An 18,779-nucleotide genomic window follows, 5' to 3' on the forward strand; every position below is an offset into this window, starting at 1 on the left:
AGTGTGTGTTCAGTCAAATAGTTTTGTTTTTGTTTTCATTACCGCTTTGATTGCGAAAACATCCGTTCGTTTTGATAAAGAATACTTGCATTTTGAAACATAGAGGTCCCTTCCGATGCATGCTTATAAGATTGAAATCTGGAAATCTTATTCGGAAGTTTGAGTGACCAAGATGTTGAAGTGTTGGCACGCCTGGGGCACGCTTTTATCTAACAATCTCTTGTGCAGGTGCTGTTAGATATCTGCATTCGCTGGCAAGTAGTGATATGAAGCCTTTTGACAAAAGATCCCCACAGAGTCCAACCAGGGGCAAGGGATAGACGAACAATGAAAGGACGGTGAAGGATTACGACGACGATCCTGGAAAGTTGACCAAGAAGACTCTTCAAAGTCTATGGACTGGAAAGTTTGTATGAATCCCAGGAATTCGATCTTCGTGGGATGAATCAGAAGAGTCCAGGCAAGTCTGGGAGTTCTCAAAAGTGGAAAGTCAACACTGTGGTAGGATGGTGAACACCAGTGTTCGACGAACCGAAGGGCGGCCCGTGTCCGATAGGCCGTATTTCCCCAATGGGTTTGAGAGTGTCATCTCCCTAGCAGATTCGAGATCGGTGCATCCCCAGCAAGCCTGAAGGTTACCATATCCTCAGCGGAGTTGTGATTGCTTTCCAAGTCTGAAGCTGTCTTCTCGGCAGAGTTTGTGTTGATGTTTCTCCCCCAGCAAGGTCCCCAGGCAGATCGAGTCCGGTGAAATCATCTCCAGTAGAGACAAGCATTGGTTGCCTCCCCTAGCAGGGTAATCGCCAAGCAAGTCCGGGTTGATGGTTCTTCCCCAGCAAGGTTTGTCTTTCCCCAGCAGGGTAGAAATTGACTTAGTAATGAGAACCTCAGCAGAGTTCCTGGAGCTCCCCGATGTTGTCTCTGGAGGAGACGTGTGTTTATGCATCCATCATTTAGATAGGCATAGCATATTGCATCATTAGTGCATAGCATTTCCATGATCATGGGGCATTGTGTAGAAAAAAAAAACTCATGCATCAACATGGCAAACATATCCATTAGCCCAAGGCCGTGGTGACCATCCGAGGTTGGGTTGTTGGAAAGAGGTTAGCATCGCGCCATTGGATCGGCTTCAGAGCTGGGTTCCCCAGCATGGCTGAGAGGTTGGTGTTTTCTCAGCAAGCGACTCCTTAGTCGAGCGGGTATCCCCAGCAGTGTTATTCCCCTAGCAGATGTTGGTGTGTCTGATCTCTCCATGTAGAGTCTACCCCTTAAGCAGAAAAGTGTCTACCATTTCCTTCTGCGCTCCCCACGAGTTGTGTCCTCGTGGATGACGGTTGTTTCCGTTCCCTCCCTGCACATCTAAGGGGATGGGTTTTCCCTAGTGAGTTCTTTCCTCATTAGGATGTCTTGGTTCAGTTTGCCTTTTTGGATCGATCCTGAATTGGCTTCCTTGTGGCTGTCTCCTGTTTTTCCCTGGGGCATAAATGAATAGTTGCTCACTAACCGGCACTCATTCATCTTATCCTCAGCGGAATTTTTGGGCTTCTACCTACAAACCGGTAGTTGTAAGTCCTATCTTTGTGGTTTTCTACCCACAAGCTGGTAGTTGTAAAATCCCACTTTCACCCCATGGCGGAGTTTGTTTGTTGGCCTCTACCTACAAACCGGTAGTTGTAAGTCCTATTGTTGTGGTTTTCTACCTACAAATCGGTAGTTGTAAAATCCCACTTTCATCCCCTTGGTGGAGTTAACCCTGTGTGCTCATCTTATCGATGACTGGTTACTTTCCCGTGGTTTTCTACCTACTAACCGGTAGATGTAATCCCCTCTCTGCCGTTATCAGTACCCCGTTTGCAGTATTGATAGTCTTGTCCCCTCTGGATACTTGCCTTGATCAAGCAGTATTGTCCCCAGTGGGTCTTCTCCTTCCTTTAGGATATTTGCTCCGAGTTAGCAACTTTATCCTCTTTTGATTGGTCATCTTTTGCATACCTATTCCTGGTACCCTGATGCCTTTCTTTTCGGTCGTTTATCCATTTAACAACCTACAACCCGGTTATGGATAATCTTCCATGCGAGTGTATTATCTACGTTTTGACGGCTATAGATGATATGTCTCATGCGCTCTCTGGTCAGTCGTTTGATTGTTTTCTCCAGCAGAGTAAGATTCGTATTCCTCGTGGAATCGGATGTCCATCCTATAACAAGTTTGCTTTCGCTCTCTTCAGGATGATGTCGGTCGATCTATCCATTTAACAACCAACCCGGTTATGGATAATCTTCCATGCGAGTCTATTATCTACATTTTGACGGCTATAGATAATATGTCTCATGCGCTCTTGGGTCGAAGTTTTGTCCTCCCCAGTCGAGTAAGATTCGTATTCCTTGTGGAATCGAATGTCCGTCCTTTAACAAGACTGCTTTCTAGCCTTCTTCAGGATGTTGAGTGTTTTGGGACAACAAACCAATTCACGTTTGGTCGGTCACCTGTTTCATACCTACAACCCGGTATCCTTGGAGTTCCTTCCTGTTGGCTCGCTGTCGTGACCTTGATCCCCAGTGAGATCCCCTGCAAGTGTTTAGTCTTGCCCTGTCATATTGTAAATGCCAGTATTCTGTCAGCACCCGCGTGTGTTGTCTCTTTGGTGTCGGTAAACACCATCTTTCGGTGATTTCCAGTCATGCGTAGTGTCTGGTCTTCTTTGGTGTCGGTAAACATCATCTTTCGATGTTCGTAACGTCGTCCCTTCCCTAGTGAAGTTCCTCCTCTCCGTTGGTGTCGATAAACGTCGAGTTTTTCCCGATCATCCGTTGATGATTTGGTTGTGTTCGCTCTCCCCAGAAGAGTTTCCTCCTCTCCGTTGGTGTCGATAAACGTCGAGTTTTTCCTATGCGTCCGTTGGCGTATAGTTGATATCTTTCCCCACAGGGTCGTCCTCAGAAGTTTTCTCCTCTCCGTTGGTGTCGATAAACGTCGAGTTTTTCCTATGCGTCCGATGACGTCTAGTTGTTTATTCCCCACAGATCATTTGGTAATGCCTTATGATTCCCCTCAGAGTCCTCCTCTCCGTTGGTGTCGATAAACGTCGAGTTTTTCCTATTCGTCCTATGACGTCTAGTTGACCCTTCCCCAAGTGGATTTACCTCCCCGTTGGTTTCGATAAACGTTGTGTTTTTCTCATTCGTCCGCGAACGTTTGATTGTGTACCCTATTCCCATTCATTCATTAATGTCTGGTTGATTTCCCAGCCAGAATCCCCAGTAGACGTCCTATTCGGTTTCCGGTTGTGGTGCCTTTCCCTCGTGAAGTGGCTTTCTCCTTCTCCCTTTCGTCCTATGACGTCTGGCTGAGTTTTCTCCTTCTCCCTTTTGTCCTATGACGTCTGGCTGAGTTTTCTCCTTCTCCCTTTCGTCCGATGACGTCTGGTTGAGTCTCCCTTTCGTCCTATGGCGTCTGGCTGAGTTTTCTCCTTCTCCCTTTCGTCCTATGACGTCTGGCTGAGTTTTCTCCTTCTCCCTTTCGTCCGATGACGTCTGGTTGAGTCTCCCTTTCGTCCTATGACGTCTGGCTGAGTTTTCTCCTTCTCCGTTGGTGTCGATAAACGTTGAGTCTCCCTTTCGTCCTATGACGTCTGGCTGAGTTTTCTCCTTCTCCGTTGGTGTCGATAAACGTTGAGTCTCCCTTTCGTCCTATGACGTCTGGTTGAGTTTTCTCCTTCTCCGTTGGTGTCGATAAACGTTGAGTCTCCCTTTCGTCCTATGACGTCTGGCTGAGTTTTCTCCTTCTCCCTTTCGTCCGATGACGTCTGGTTGAGTCTCCCTTTCGTCCTATGACGTCTGGTTGAGTTTTCTCCTTCTCCCTTTCGTCCGATGACGTCTGGTTGTGTCTCCCTTTCGTCCTATGACGTCTGGCTGAGTTTTCTCCTTCTCCCTTTCGTCCGATGACGTCTGGTTGAGTCTTCCCATTCATCCTATGATGTCTGGTTACCTCTCCGTTGGTCTTGGTAAACGTTGAGTTTTTCCCATTACGTCCGCTGACGTATGGTTGTATCTCTCTTCCCATTCATCCGATGATGTCTGGTCACCTCTCCGTTGGTTTTGGTAAACGTTGAGTTTTTCCCATTACGTCCGCTGACGTATGGTTGTATCACTATCCTTCCAGTCATTCATTAATGATTGGTTACCTCTCCGTTGGTCTTGGTAAACGTTGAGTTTTTCCCCATTACGTCCGCTGACGTATGGTTGTATCCTTTCCTGGTTATCCCCAGTAGAGTTGAGTTACCTCTCCGCTGGTTTTGGTAAACGTTGAGTGTTTCCTAGTTGTCCGTTGGCATCTAGTTGAGATGATTTCTGTTCCCATTCATCGTGTTGAGATGTCTGGATGTGCTTGTACCCCTGAAAGAAAAAAACAACAAAAACAAGAGAGACAATTCCCAGCAGTGTGCAAATTCTACGGTTCTTGGTATTCAATCCCTGTTTACCCTGAAAGTCTGACAGCCGTTGCTCTCATCCATTCGGGTTCCCAATTGATTGAATAGGGGCAGCTGTAGCACCTCAAATTTGCACCCTCCCATTTTGTACATTCATTTCATATTAGGTCATAACATAACATGTCCACTGCATAACATTGCATTGTCCATTTGCCCAAGTGCAAGCTCAATTGATGGATTGGGTCAGACTGATCAGGAGAATCAGTCAATCAAGCAAGCATGTGCTATTTTCATTGAGACAAAGCCCTAGGGTTGATTTTTCAAGCTCATATGGTCCACGGATCATTTTGAAGTGGTTTGGCCAAAGATTGGATGCTCAGAAGTCACCAGTCATTGTTCAGTCAACCAGAAACCCTGGAAAGTCAACTGTGGTCAACTGTGGTCAACTGTGCCTGATTTTATGGATTGGAAGGTGGGAAATGGTTTGAAAGGCCTCATTCATGTCCATATAAGTCTCATTTGACATGCCAAAGACCAAGGTTGAAGATTTGGAGGTCAGACAGAAAAATTTCCAAAAATAGCAGGTGACCTGTAATTTCAGCTGCCCAAAATGGAAACTTTTTCTCCTCAAGATAACTTCATCATACAAGCTTCAAATGGAATTTTGTCCAACATGAAAGTTGAAGATCTTGGTCTCACCTTTCCAAAAAGTCCAAGAACTCCAAAATCCAATGTGTGGTTTGCAAAATATGGCTCAGTGAATTTCAGAAAAGACCCGTAATCAGGAGGGCATAACTACCACATGGTTTGTCCAAATTGCAAGTTCTTTATATGCACAAACTCCATTTAATGTGTACTTCAAGGGTGCTTAATTGGATTTCTTTGAAAAGGCTCAATGCAAAAGCTCATTTTTGAAGTGAACTAATTAGAGGGAGGGGCAAAATGGTCCAAAATGAGAAATATGGGGAATTTGAAAATAAGGCCAATACCATTAGCTTCCAAATGATTTTTGTGGTTTGCTCAAAATGATAGTTTGCTGCTAAGATGCTTCTAAAGGTTAAAAGGCAAAAATACCAAATGCATTACATGAGCTAAATTTCACTAATCCATTTTTTGGCTTAATGGTGATTATAGTGGGATTAAGGACTGCATATATAAACTTAATCTAACAGAATTTTGCAGCGTTAATCACTTCTCACAAGTCTAACAGAAAATCAAAGAAAAATTCTCTCATTCCTCTCAAAATTTTCACAACACTCTTTAGCTTGAATTCACCAATTTCATGGATCTTGGAGCAAAATCTTGTTGAATTCGTCTTCTATATTGGTTGCTGAGTTTCTGTTTGCAGGTGTGAGATCAAAAATCATCAAGAAATTGCACTGTTGAAGCAACTTCCATTTTCATGACAGCTTGAGGAATCCGTCGGAAACAGCACAATCGAGCCAAAAGATTGATCCTACTGCACTTCCTGATCAACGTGCTGCATCTGTTTCTGCAAATTGGAAGCTCAATCCGCGCGATTCCGTTGCTGCACAATCTCAAGGTTGGAAATCGAAACTCGCGATTACTTCGATTAGCTTAGGGATTCTGTAGTATATTCATTGTAGAGCATGTATAAGCTTGTAGAATTGCATTTCGTTGAGAATTGATTGATTAATCCGCGATTGAAGTTTCGTCGCCATTTGTTCGTTCGTCCGATTCGCACTGTATGTTAATTTATAGACGAAATCGCTTGCATATTTGTATTCCTGCTGAAATGCCGGTTCGATCGGTGTGTGGATCGTTGATTTCTGTTATGATTTGTCCAAAACCTAATTTGGAGATGATGAAGCTGAAGAACAGACGATGAACATCAATTTTCTGGAAAAAATGCTGTGTAGATCCTCTTCCCCGCGTTTTCACTTTCGTTCCGTGTTTTCCATCGCCAGAGCCAATAGGACAGCGCCACATCACTTTAGTGGCACGCCGCGTTTTGGCCTCGTACGTAAGAATTACCGATTATGCCATTATCATCATAAATAAATTAATTAATCCATATTAAATCCAAATAATATTCAATAATTATTTTTAAAAACTTCTAAAAATCATATCATGAACAATAATGATCCAAATAATCTCAGGATTTTTTTGTTAATCATCTTTTTTTCTCTATTATTTTATAAAAATCAAAAATAAGATTGTGCTTGGTAGAAAAATAAATTGCCATAGAGATATTCATGATATGTACAAAATTCACATGTCTCACCTTTTTAATTATATAATCACCATACTTAATCCAAATTAATTGAAATTTTAGATGTAGATTCTTGACACTCCCCTGGAATTTTTGGCATAGGTTTTGTAATTTTTAGCCTTCTGGTTTTTTATATATGATTTATTGAAATTGAATGTGGAAATAGGTGACACCTTGTGATATGCTGAATTCACCAATTATTTTTCCATGCTTCCCTGTGGCCAATGGCCTTGATTTTTTGCATGCAGCACCATTAACATGTTAACGTTCACTGTGAATTTTTGTGGATTTTTATAATCCATTTTTTAATTGATTAGAATTTTTGCTTGCTGCCTAGCATTTTAGGGCTTTACTTGTGTAACCTTTTGTATATATGTTGCCAAATCCACATCCTTAACCCTATGACCATGAAAATTGATAGGGTAGTTCCTAACACATTAAGCTTGCATTCAGCTTTGGTCCCATCCATTTCCCATTAAATGTCACTGTTTACCATTGAATTGAAGTTAATGTACCTTTTATGGACTCATTTGATGTTGTTTTTGCATGCTTTGTCATGTTTAATTAATTCCTATTGATCTACTAGTCCAAATGGCTCGAAAATTGACATGAAGCTTGTTGAATGTCCCCTGTTTATGATATGATTTTTGTGGATTTTATTGATCCTTTTTGGCATTTATTTGTATGTGATCTTGCTGGCCATTCATATGTGACTTAACATTGCATCTTTTGCCTTATATGTTGCATAAATTGAAATGTGTGCATAGTTAGGGTGTGGGACCAATTGGTATCCCTTTGTAATTGAAATGGCTTGACTTTGATCATGAATTGGTTGCTGTTTTAGGATTTTTCCTTCTTTTGGACCCTAGGCTAGTCCTAGTGGTCTTGTCACTTACATTTGAACTTGTTTTTGGCTTTTCAGGTTAAGAAGTTAATGATTAAAGGAATTGTTTCACATTTGGGATATTTTACTTGACTTGTAAACTAATGTGGCTGTTTTGTAGGATGTTGGTTCACATTGAGCTTTGTGCTATGCACCTTGTTGTTTGATTGTACATTATTGATTGATTCTTAATGTTGTTGTTTTGTTTATGTTGGGATGTTGATTCTGTTTGACTGTTTCCAGGTACCCTTAGTTGCTCAGTTCTCTTAAGAACTTGCATTGCTTTGCTTATAAGCAATTGGCATTGAGGTATAGAACTTTCTTCTTCATGTAGTCTGGAGACCCGGCTGTTACCGGGCCGGGCAAACTGTCTGAAGTCCTCCTTAAGAGGCAATGCTTGTGTATGTTTATATTTGTCCCAAGCAGGAAAAGTCCTCATTTGAGGCAATTGGTGGAAGGTAGGGATAAGCAATCTATCCCCCACTATTCTGTGAGTCTTCTCCTTGCTCCCATTACATGGTTGTAGCATTGAGATCCAAGCCCAAGATCTTGTACATTGTACAGTCGAGTCTATGTCCTAAGCGTAGAAGGGTCCCCCCATTCTGGACCCACGCTCCCTTGTCTGATGCTCTCTCTGACCAGAGATAGAAGCAGTGAGGCACACCCCTCACTCATCTTTTCATCAGCTTCACCTTAGCCCCTCAATGGCAAGGTTAAGAGCTAACCTGACCCCGATACAGAGGCTTGTTTGTTGAGGTTGATATGACCCCTCGACTAAAGCCTAACCCTGATGTTTGAGCCCCTTGTTGGTGTGTTTATTTCATGCTGTATATGTTTGTGTGGTGTGATTGTATCCCCTAGGTTTGCTAGACTCCGCGTAGTCTCGTTTGCATGTCAATTAAGGTAGCACGGTTCCTTCGTATAGGACTTCCTTTCTTGCTTGAGCTTTCCTAAAACACAAACAAACATTATCCCCTCGTAAGGATACATCAACTCCTTCTACCACAGGTGAGTAAGTCTCCAAAGGTCGAGCATCCGGTAGATTGCGTAGTGACGTTGTCCACTTAAAAAACACAAACCAACAGGAATAGTTTAGCCGAACTACGGCAACTCTGATTCTCATGTTCAGGTGAGATACGTAGGCACGAGACGCGATGTCTTGTCGAGTTTGACTAACAACTAACACTAATTCTTTTCTCTTGCCCTAGTTGCAATCGAGACCCTTCTTCTTCCTGTGTCTTGTTGTGTGCTTGGAAGCTGATGTAAGTCCATCGAGTGGCGTTCGGGTTCCAGTGTGTGTTTTGGTTCGGATGCTGATGTAAGTCCAGTGATTGGCATTCAGGCTCCTCGTTTGCCTCCTTGTGTGTGTTTTTGGTTCGGATGCTGATGTAAGCCCAGCGATTGGCATTCAGGCTCCACGTTTGCCATTGCCTGTGTTCGTTTGTGTGCGTGTCAGCCGAGCTACGAATGCTCTGATTCTCCTTCGTCCAGAGGAGATACGTATGCATAGGATGCGACATCCTAGCGAGCATGTGTCGTTTCCCCTGTCCGAACTACTTTGACTCTGATGTCTATGCTTGATAGACTAAGTAGGCCCAGGATGCGATATCCTGCCGAGTCAGTCTTGTTTGTCTCTTGTGTCTCTTTCAGCCAGTGTAGATGTTCATTTGAGCAGTGTTTTAGCAACCATTTTCCTTCCTATAGTGCGTGGATCCCGTCGAGTACGACGGATGCGTAGGGGTGCTAATACCTTCCCTTCGCATAACCGACTCCCGATCCCATTCTCTTTGGTCGCGAGACCATGCTTTTTCCAGGTTTACTCTGAGCGTTTCCTTTCCCTCTTTTGGGATAAATAACGCACGGTGGCGGCTCTGTTGTTCTTGTTTTCCCGCCGGTTTTTCGCGTAATGCGACAATAAGCCGGTGAGATCAGGATAATTACAAATTCCCTCAAATTAAATATTAAGTTTATGCTTTCCAAGTTTTAGCACTCATCAAGACTAGTATCGAATAATGTAGGTTTCGCCTACACGAGGTGCATATTCTATATTAGTAAGGTGCGATGGGATAATTATAATATCCAATTGCTAAAACAATGGGTCAAACTTAACTAAACAAATTATAATAAGATTATATATGTTTAGAAGCAAGAGATGGAAATGATCTATGTGATGGATTGGAATAAGGAGTTATTCACCCAACTAAAATATTCGAGAGTTGTATTAGATACAATTGGAAGGAGTTCCTACCTAAATAACCTAGTTTTGTGTAATCCGCCTACGCGAACTTAAAACAAAGTGAAATGTGGATCTCGACCCACTAGAAAATCTTCCAACGGGATTTTCCGAATCAAATGTTGAGGGTCATTTGTTTTGAGTAAAATAGTTGGAGCATATTTAATTAAAGGCATAATTAAATATGTTATTGATACTTATATTTTCATTATTTTCATGTAGATTACCATGACAACAAACACCTCTAACAACATTTTGCGATCAATCCTTGATAAGGAAAAATTGTCTGGGACAAATTTTCTGGATTGGCACCAAAATCTGAGGATTATTCTCAAACATGATAGAAAGTTGTATGTCTTGGAGAAACCTGTTCCTGAAGAGGAACCTCCTAGTTTTGCACCTAAGGCAGAAAAAGATGCTTATAAGAAGCATGTCGATGATGCCAATGAAACTGCTTGCCTCATGCTAGCTACTATGAACTCAAAGTTGCAAAAGCAACATGAGAACATGGCAACGTTCGATATGATCGAACACCTGAAGATGCTCTATCAAGAGCAGGCAAGGCATGAACGATTTGAAGTTTCAAAAGCCTTTTTTCAAGGCAAGTTAGCTGAGGGAGCCCTTGTAGGTCCTCATGTGCTCAAGATGATTGGGTATGTGGAGAACCTTTAGAGGTTGGGTTTTCCCCTCGGAAAGGAACTTGCGACTGATTTGATCTTGCAATTGTTGCCAGATAGATTCAATCAATTTGTTCTTAATTTCAATATGAATGATATGGACAAATCTCTTCCTGAACTGCTAGTCATGTTAAGAACTGCTGAGCAGAATCTGAAGTCAAAAGGGAAGTCCCTTTGGATGATCGGAAATGGAAAGAGATAGAACAAAAGACCCACCAAGCAGGGTGATAAAGGGAAAGCCAAGGAAGTTTCCAAACCCAAACCCACTGCTCCTTCTTTGAAGCCTTGTGGAGACATAGCAAAGGAAGGCACCTGCTTCTATTGCGGTAAGACCGGACACTGGAAGAGAAACTGCCCAAAGTACCTGGAAGATAAGAAGAATGGAGTAGAGACTTCAACTTCAGGTATTTTTGTTATTGAAATTAATTTATCTACTTCTGCATCATGGGTATTAGATACTGGATGTGGTTCTCACATTTGTACCAATGTGCAGGGGCTAAAAAGGAGTAGAGATTTGGCAAAAGGTGAAGTTGACCTACGAGTTGGCAATGGAGCAAAGGTTGCTGCTTTAGTTGTAGGAACTTATGTATTGACTTTACCTAGTGGTTTAATAATTCAGTTAGAGAACTGTTATTATGTACCTGCAATTAGAAGGAATATTATTTCTGTTTCTTGTTTGGACAAGTTTGGTTTTTCATTTATAATAAAGAACAATTGTTGCTCCATTTATTTGAATGATATATTCTATGCTACTGCATAAATAAACAATGAGCTATATGTCCTTGATCTTGAAATGTCTATTTTTAACATTAATATTAAAAGGATGAAACCTAATGAGTTAAATCCAACTTACCTTTGGCATTGTCGATTAGGCTACATAAATGAGAAACGCATTTCCAAACTCCATAAAGATGGACTCTTGGAATCTTTTGATTATGAATCATATGAGACATGCAAATCTTGTTTAATTAGAAAGATGACAAAGTCTCCATTCACAGGAAAAGGTGAAAGAGCTAATGATCTTTTGGCCCCCATACATACTGATGTATGTGGACCATTGAACATACCAGCCAGAAGAGGTTTTCAGTACTTCATCACGTTTACTGATGATTTCAGTAGATATGATTATGTGTATTTAATGAAACACAAATCAGAGTCCTTTGAAAAGTTCAAGGAATTCAAGAATGAAGTACAAAACCAAATAGGTAAAAATATTAAAACTCTTCGATCAGATCGAGGTGGTGAGTATTTAATCCTAGATTTTGATGACCATCTGAAAGAGTGTGGGATTCTATCCCAACTTACTCCTCCTAGAACACCCTAATGGAATGGTGTATCTGAGAGAAGAAATCGAACCTTGTTAAACATGGTCTGATCCAGGATGAGTCACGCCGATCTTCCAAACTCCTTTTGGGGACATGCACTATTGACATCAGCTTACACACTTAACAGTGTTCCATCCAAAAAGGTTGAGAAGACACCATATGATATATGGAGTGGCAAGAAACCACATATGTCTTACATGAAGATTCAGGGTTGCGAAGTTTATGTGAAACGACAAATTTCAACTCAGCTTGAGCCCAAATTTGACAAATGCTTATTTATGGGGTATCCTAAAGAAACAAGAGGGTATTACTTCTACAATCCTTCTGAGGGAAAAGTGTTTGTCGCTCGAACTGGAGTTTTCCTAGAAAATGATCTTATTTCCAAAGGAATCAGTGGGAGGAAAGTAGAGCTTGAAGAAATTCAAGAATCACAAAGCATTGATACACCTATGGAGGAATTAGAGCAGGAAACACAAGTAGTTGTGGAAGAGCAACCTGCTCAAGTAGAACAAGACCAGCGTAGGTCAAGCAGGATATGTTACCTACCTGAGAGATATGGATATCTCATAACTGATCAAGGTGATGTATTACTCATGGATCAAGATGAGCATGTGACCTACCAATATGCCATAACTGGTCCCGAGTCTGAGAAGTGGCTAGAAGCCATGAAATCTGAAACGGATTCCATGTACACAAACCAGGTTTGGACCTTGGTAGAGCCTCCTGTAGGAGTTAACCCTATAGGATGCAAATGGCTCTTCAAAAAGAAGACTGACATGGATGGTAAGGTACATACCTATAAGGCAAGACTAGTTGCAAAAGGATATGAACAAATTTCACGGGGTTGACTATGATGAAACCTTTTCACCAGTTGCAATGATTAAATTTGTTCGAATTTTACTTGCTATCGCTGTATATCATGATTATGAAATATGGAAGATGGATGTCAAAACTGCTTTCCTTAATGGGAATCTTCTTGAGGATGTGTACATGACACATCCTGAAGGATTTGACATACCAAAAGAAGCCCAAAAGATATGTAAGTTACAAAGATCAATCTATGGATTGAAGCAAGCTTTCAGAATCTGGAATCTTCGTTTTGATGAAATAGTAAAACAATATGGATTCATCAAGAATGAAGATGAGCCTTGTGTCTATAAGAAGGTTAGTGTGAGCATGATCGTCTTCCTGGTATTATATGTAGATGACATATTACTCATTGGAAATGATGTCCCTACCCTGCAACAAGTAAAGTCTTGGTTGGGGAAATTCTTTTCTATGAAGGACCTAGGTGAAGCAGTTTATATATTAGGAATCAGGATCTATAGAGATAGATCACAAAAACTGCTCGGCTTAAGTCAAAGTACATACATAGACAAAGTGTTGAGACGCTTTAATATGCATGATTGCAAGAAAGGACTAATACCTATGCAACATGGCATCTGTCTATCAAAAACACAATCCCCTTCAACTAAGGAAGAAAGGAATCGCATGAATAAGATTCCATATGCATCTGCAATAGGATCTATCATGTTGTTAGATGCCCAAAAGTGCTTATTTGAGCTATCATATGTGGGCATCTTTCACTCTTTTTCCTTGCTAAAATTGTCAAAACCACATTTGTTTTACATGGAATGCATTACATTGATAAACAAGCTTGGTGCCTTTGATTTGTGTGTTATTGTGCAGGAAAAAGGCATGAACTAATTGAAAATGAAGACACAAGAAAATTGGCAAAGGAACCAAAGAATACAAGCATTTCATCAGCCTGCTCGCTAGGCGAGGCTGTGGCGAAGCACTGCTTCGCTAGGCGAGCTCCAGGCGAAAAGCTCCAGTAAATTGTCAAATAAATTCGCCAGGCGAGCTGAAGGCGAAGGTGGTAGCGAGTTCGTTCTGTTTTGGTGAAAAGCGCAGCCAGCACTCACTCGCTAGGCGAAGCTCTAGCGAGTCCCCAGCGAGCATTCCAGTAGCAAAACCTCTCAACCTCGCTGGGGCGAAGGTTGAAGCGTGTCCTTCGCTAGGCGAAGGTATGTTCGCTAGGCGAACATGACAGTTCAGCAGACCATGTTTCTCTGGGCGCAGGTGCCTTATGTGCCCATATTAGACCCTCGCTAGGCGAGCCATTCTGCTCGCCTAGCGAGCATGACAGCCCAGCAGTGGTCTATAAGTAGCAGGTGCCACTTTTGAGCACCATACCTCATTTTTACCAACTTTTTCCACTTTTGTACTTTGGAGAGATATTTTACAGCATTGTTAGAGGGGATCTTTTATGCCCTAATTTTCATTTCTCTTCATCTTAGAACCATCTTCTACAAAAAGAAGGTGGATTCCCATCCAACTTCGATTATCCGACTTGGATGTTGATCAACCTTCTTTCCTTACTTGCCGACCAAGCTACCATGAAAATGAGTAGCTAAGTCATCCATTTGTCAAGGTTAGATGTAGGTGATTACTAGCTTTGTGTGTAAATGTAAGGATCCTCATATGTAAACTCTTTAATGGTAAATATATGATGAAAACTTTGTTTCTATTTAAAACTCTTTGTGTTGGTTTATGATCGAGAGATGTTTACCGACTCTTGACCTAGGTTTTCATCCAAACTTGTTTGTTAGCTAGAGATAGTAATGAATGATTTTGTTCACCATAAGGTTGAACCAAAAAGTTGTCATTTTGATAGATTGTGTTCGAGAGAAACAATGGATCAAAATGGCAAAACTCACAATGTGTGTTCGAGAGAAACATATTGAGAGGACTTTGTGAAATTATTTATCATCTAAAGGAGTTTATAAGATTGTTGACCGAGCAAATACATGCAAAGTGATCATTGAAACCTAACTTTGACAATATTTCTCATTTAATCAAACCATAACTTTTACCGCAATTTATTACTTTTTATGCAAGATAACTTGATTAAAACCAAAACCCTATTGTTACATTGAGCTACGATTAATACAACCATCGAACGGCGGTGATATCTTACAATCCCTGTGGATACGATAACAAAAACCCGACACGAAAGATACTTTCAACAAAATGGCGCCGTTGCCGGGGATTGTAAATTGATATTGCGAGCATCGTAATGGTTGTTTAAGTTTTAGCTTGTGAATTTTTGACTTGTGCTTGTAATTTGTTTGGTTTAGTGTGCAGCTTACGTTTTATGCGAGGGCAAATCCCTGTGGACGAACTTCTTTTTGATCCTGAGATCGAGAGAACCGCAAGGAGGCTCAATAGCAAAACGAGACGTAGGAGGCAACAGGCTAGACAACGCCAAGAGCAAGGAGAAAGTTCTTCAACCACAAATCCACCACCATTCATACCAAACATGGAGCCACAACCACCACCACCTATTTCTACTCCATGCATCAATAGTCCAAGGAACACCGCTCAGTTTGCCAACCACACAGGAAGGCAAGCTGAGATGAAAACGGGAACTCTGAATTTATTATATGGGAGTCCATTCACCGGAATGGACCATGAAGACCCATTTGCTTTTCTCACAAAATTTTATGAGATAGCATTGGCTGCCGGAGTGGATCAGGCTCAGGAGCTTCCGTTGTCCAGACGATTATTTCCCCACGCTTTGCTCGGTAAAGCAAAGGATTGGTACCTAGATCAAACACCAGCCGTAATGACAGACTGGAATGTGTTAGAAGAGAAATTCATTGAAAGATTTTTCTCCCATAACCGATTCATGGAATCAAAGACGGCCATCTCGGTGTTTTCTCAAGGAACCAGTGAATCTTTGAATGAAGCGTGGGAAAGATTCAAGTTCATGCTTCGGAAATGTAAAGGGCATGGATTTGATGAAATGACTCAAATCCATATCTTCAGAAATGGACTTCAACCAAACTGCAAAACGTTGTTGGATGCTACCTCGGGTGGCTCTTTATTGTCAAAAAGTGCCGAAGAAGCCACGAACATTATAAATCGAATGGCTTTGAATGATCTTCAGAGTCAAAGTCGAGGAAATTCTTTGAAGAAGGCGGGAGTGCTTGAGCTAGGGACGAACGATGCCATCCTTGCCCAAAACAAGCTCATCTCACAACAAGTGGAACTCTTAACGCAACAAATCAAAGAGTTAAGAGAACCGTCAAAAGCTAAACAAATAGCTTGTTGTGAACTTTGTAAAGGTGAACATGACACCGGATTTTGTCCACCTCCCGGTTTTGACGAAGTAAACTACATGGCCAATCAACGGAACTATCAACCGAGACAACAACAACAACAACAACCTTATCAACCGCGCCCTCAAAATCAACAACAACAATTCCAAGGGAACCAAGGGTTCCAACCTAGAAGCAACTATTATCATAACCAAGGTTATGGAGGTGGTTCTTCTAGCCGTCAAAACCCTCCCCAAAATCCTTATCAACCTCAACCTCAACAACCGCCGGTCGTAACTTCTAAATTGGAAGAGACATTGACGCAATTCATGCAAATGTCAATGGCTAACCAAAAGAGCAATGACGCGACCATAAAAAATCTCGAGACTCAAGTTGGGCAACTTGCTAAGCAACTCGCGGAACAACAAACCGGTCCTTCCTTTTCGGCAAACACGCAAACAAATCCTAATGCACATTGTAAGGCGATCATGACGAGAAGTGGGAGGGAGTTGGGTAGTGAGAATAAAAAAAGAGTTGAGAGTGAACAAAGAGAGAAAGAAATTGAGGAGGAAATCGTGGAGGAAAATGTAGATGGTGAAGTAGGAGTGTGGAGTGATGAGGAAGAAGTTGAAAAGAATAAAAATAATGGTGAAGTTGAAAAAGAGAAAGGTATGGAGATGGAAAAAAATACAAGTGATGAGGTAATAAGGGAGGTAGTGAAAAAGCCTAGATGGAAGAGTACTAGAATTGCAAAGGGAAAGGAGGTAGTGAGCGCTACTCCTATCTAAAACCTTCCTTATCCTCATGCTCCTTCCAAAAGGGAGAATGAACGGCATTACGCCCGGTTCATGGATATTTTTAAACAGTTGCAAATCAACATTCCGTTTGCCGAAGCCTTGGAACAAATGCCCAAGTATGCCAAATTCATGAAGGACATACTAACCAAAAAGCGGAGGTATACGGAACCGGAGACCATCGTCCTTGATGCGAGCTGTAGTGCCATTATTCAAAGGACGCTTCCTAAGAAAGAGGTTGATCCGGGAAGAGTTACATTGCCGGTTAAAATTGGTGACGTGTATGTCAGGAAGGGACTTATTGACTTGGGGTCGAGCATTAATCTTATACCTTTGTCAATTATCAAGAGGCTTGGCAACATTGAGATTAAGTCCATCCGAATGACGTTGCAATTGGCGGATAAATCGACAACCCATCCTCATGGCGTAGCCCAAGATGTTTTGGTGAAGGTCGACAAATTCTTTTTCCCGGTCGATTTTATTGTTATTGATATGGAGGAAGATGATGATGCTCCGCTCATCTTGGGCCGACCATTCATGAAGACCGCGAGAATGATGATAGATGTTGATGACGGGTTAATGAAGGTGCGAGTTCAAAATGAGGAAGTCACATTTGATCTATTCGAGGCGATGAAGCATTCAAAAGATAGAAATGATAGCTTTCGCATCGATGTGATTGAAGACGCTATTATGGAGGTTTCAAAGCATATTCATGAGATATCTCCTATGGAGTTAGCTCTTGATCATTGGAGGTTTTCACTGTTGAAGAAGAGCTAGCTCTTGAGGAATGCTTAAAGGAACTTGATAGTTTAGACGACCTACAACCATGGGAAGTAGAGGAAGAAAACTTGAAGAAGGAGGTCATTGACGAAAAAGCGCCAATTGAATTAAAAGTGTTACCTTCGACTTTGAAGTATGTGTTTCTAGATGAGACCGAGGCAAAGCCGGTCATCATAAGCAACCTTTTGACAAAAGAAGAAGAAGCCCGTCTAATCATTGTGCTAAAAACCAATCAAGAAGCTATGGGTTGGACTCTTTCCGATCTAAAAGGAATTAGTCCATCCTATTGTATGCACAAGATTTTGATGGAGGAGGATTTCAAGCCGGTAGCTCAACCATAACGCCGCTTAAATCCTACCATGAAAGAGGTTGTTCGAAAGGAAGTTGTGAAGCTATTGGATGCGGGAATGATTTACCCGATCTCGGATAGTCCGTGGGTTAGTCCCGTGCACGTGGTTCCGAAGAAGGGTGGAATGACCGTAATCCGAAATGACAAGGACGAATTGATCCCTACCAAAGTTGCAACGGGGTGGAGAATGTGTATAGATTATAGACGGTTGAATACCGCGACTCGTAAGGACCATTTCCCACTCCCATTTATGGATCAAATGCTTGAAAGACTATCGGGCCAACAATACTATTGTTTTTTGGACGGCTACTCCGGGTACAACCAAATTGCGGTTGACCCGGTTGATCATGAGAAGACGGCTTTCACGTGTCCGTTTGGAGTGTTCGCATACCGAAAAATGCCCTTTGGGCTGTGCAATGCACCAGCGACCTTCCAACGATGTGTCCAAGCCATTTTTGCCGATCTGATAGAGAAAACAATGGAAGTCTTCATGGATGACTTCTCGGTATTTGGTGGGACGTTTAGTCTATGCTTGGCAAATTTGAAGACGATGTTGGAAAGGTGTGTGAAGACCAATTTGGTGCTCAATTGGGAGAAGTGTCACTTCATGGTGACCGAGGGGATCGTGCTAGGCCACAAAGTCTCTAGAAGGGGGCTTGAAGTGGATAGAGCTAAGGTTGAAGTAATTGAAAAATTACCCCCTCCGGTGAATGTGAAGGGCATCCGTAGCTTTTTGGGGCACGTGGGGTTCTATCGGCGCTTTATCAAGGACTTCTCAAAGGTGGCTAAGCCTTTGAGCAATTTGCTCGCCAAGGACCAGGTATTTCTCTTCACCGAAGATTGTTTGCAAGCTTTTGAGGTTTTAAAAGAAAAATTGGTTACCGCTCCAATAATAGTCGCTCCCGATTGGAATGAAAATTTTGAACTAATGTGTGACGCGAGTGACTATGCTGTTGGAGCGGTACTTGG

Source organism: Lathyrus oleraceus, chromosome 1, assembly GCF_024323335.1.
Source record: "Lathyrus oleraceus cultivar Zhongwan6 chromosome 1, CAAS_Psat_ZW6_1.0, whole genome shotgun sequence".
NCBI lineage: Eukaryota > Viridiplantae > Streptophyta > Magnoliopsida > Fabales > Fabaceae > Lathyrus > Lathyrus oleraceus.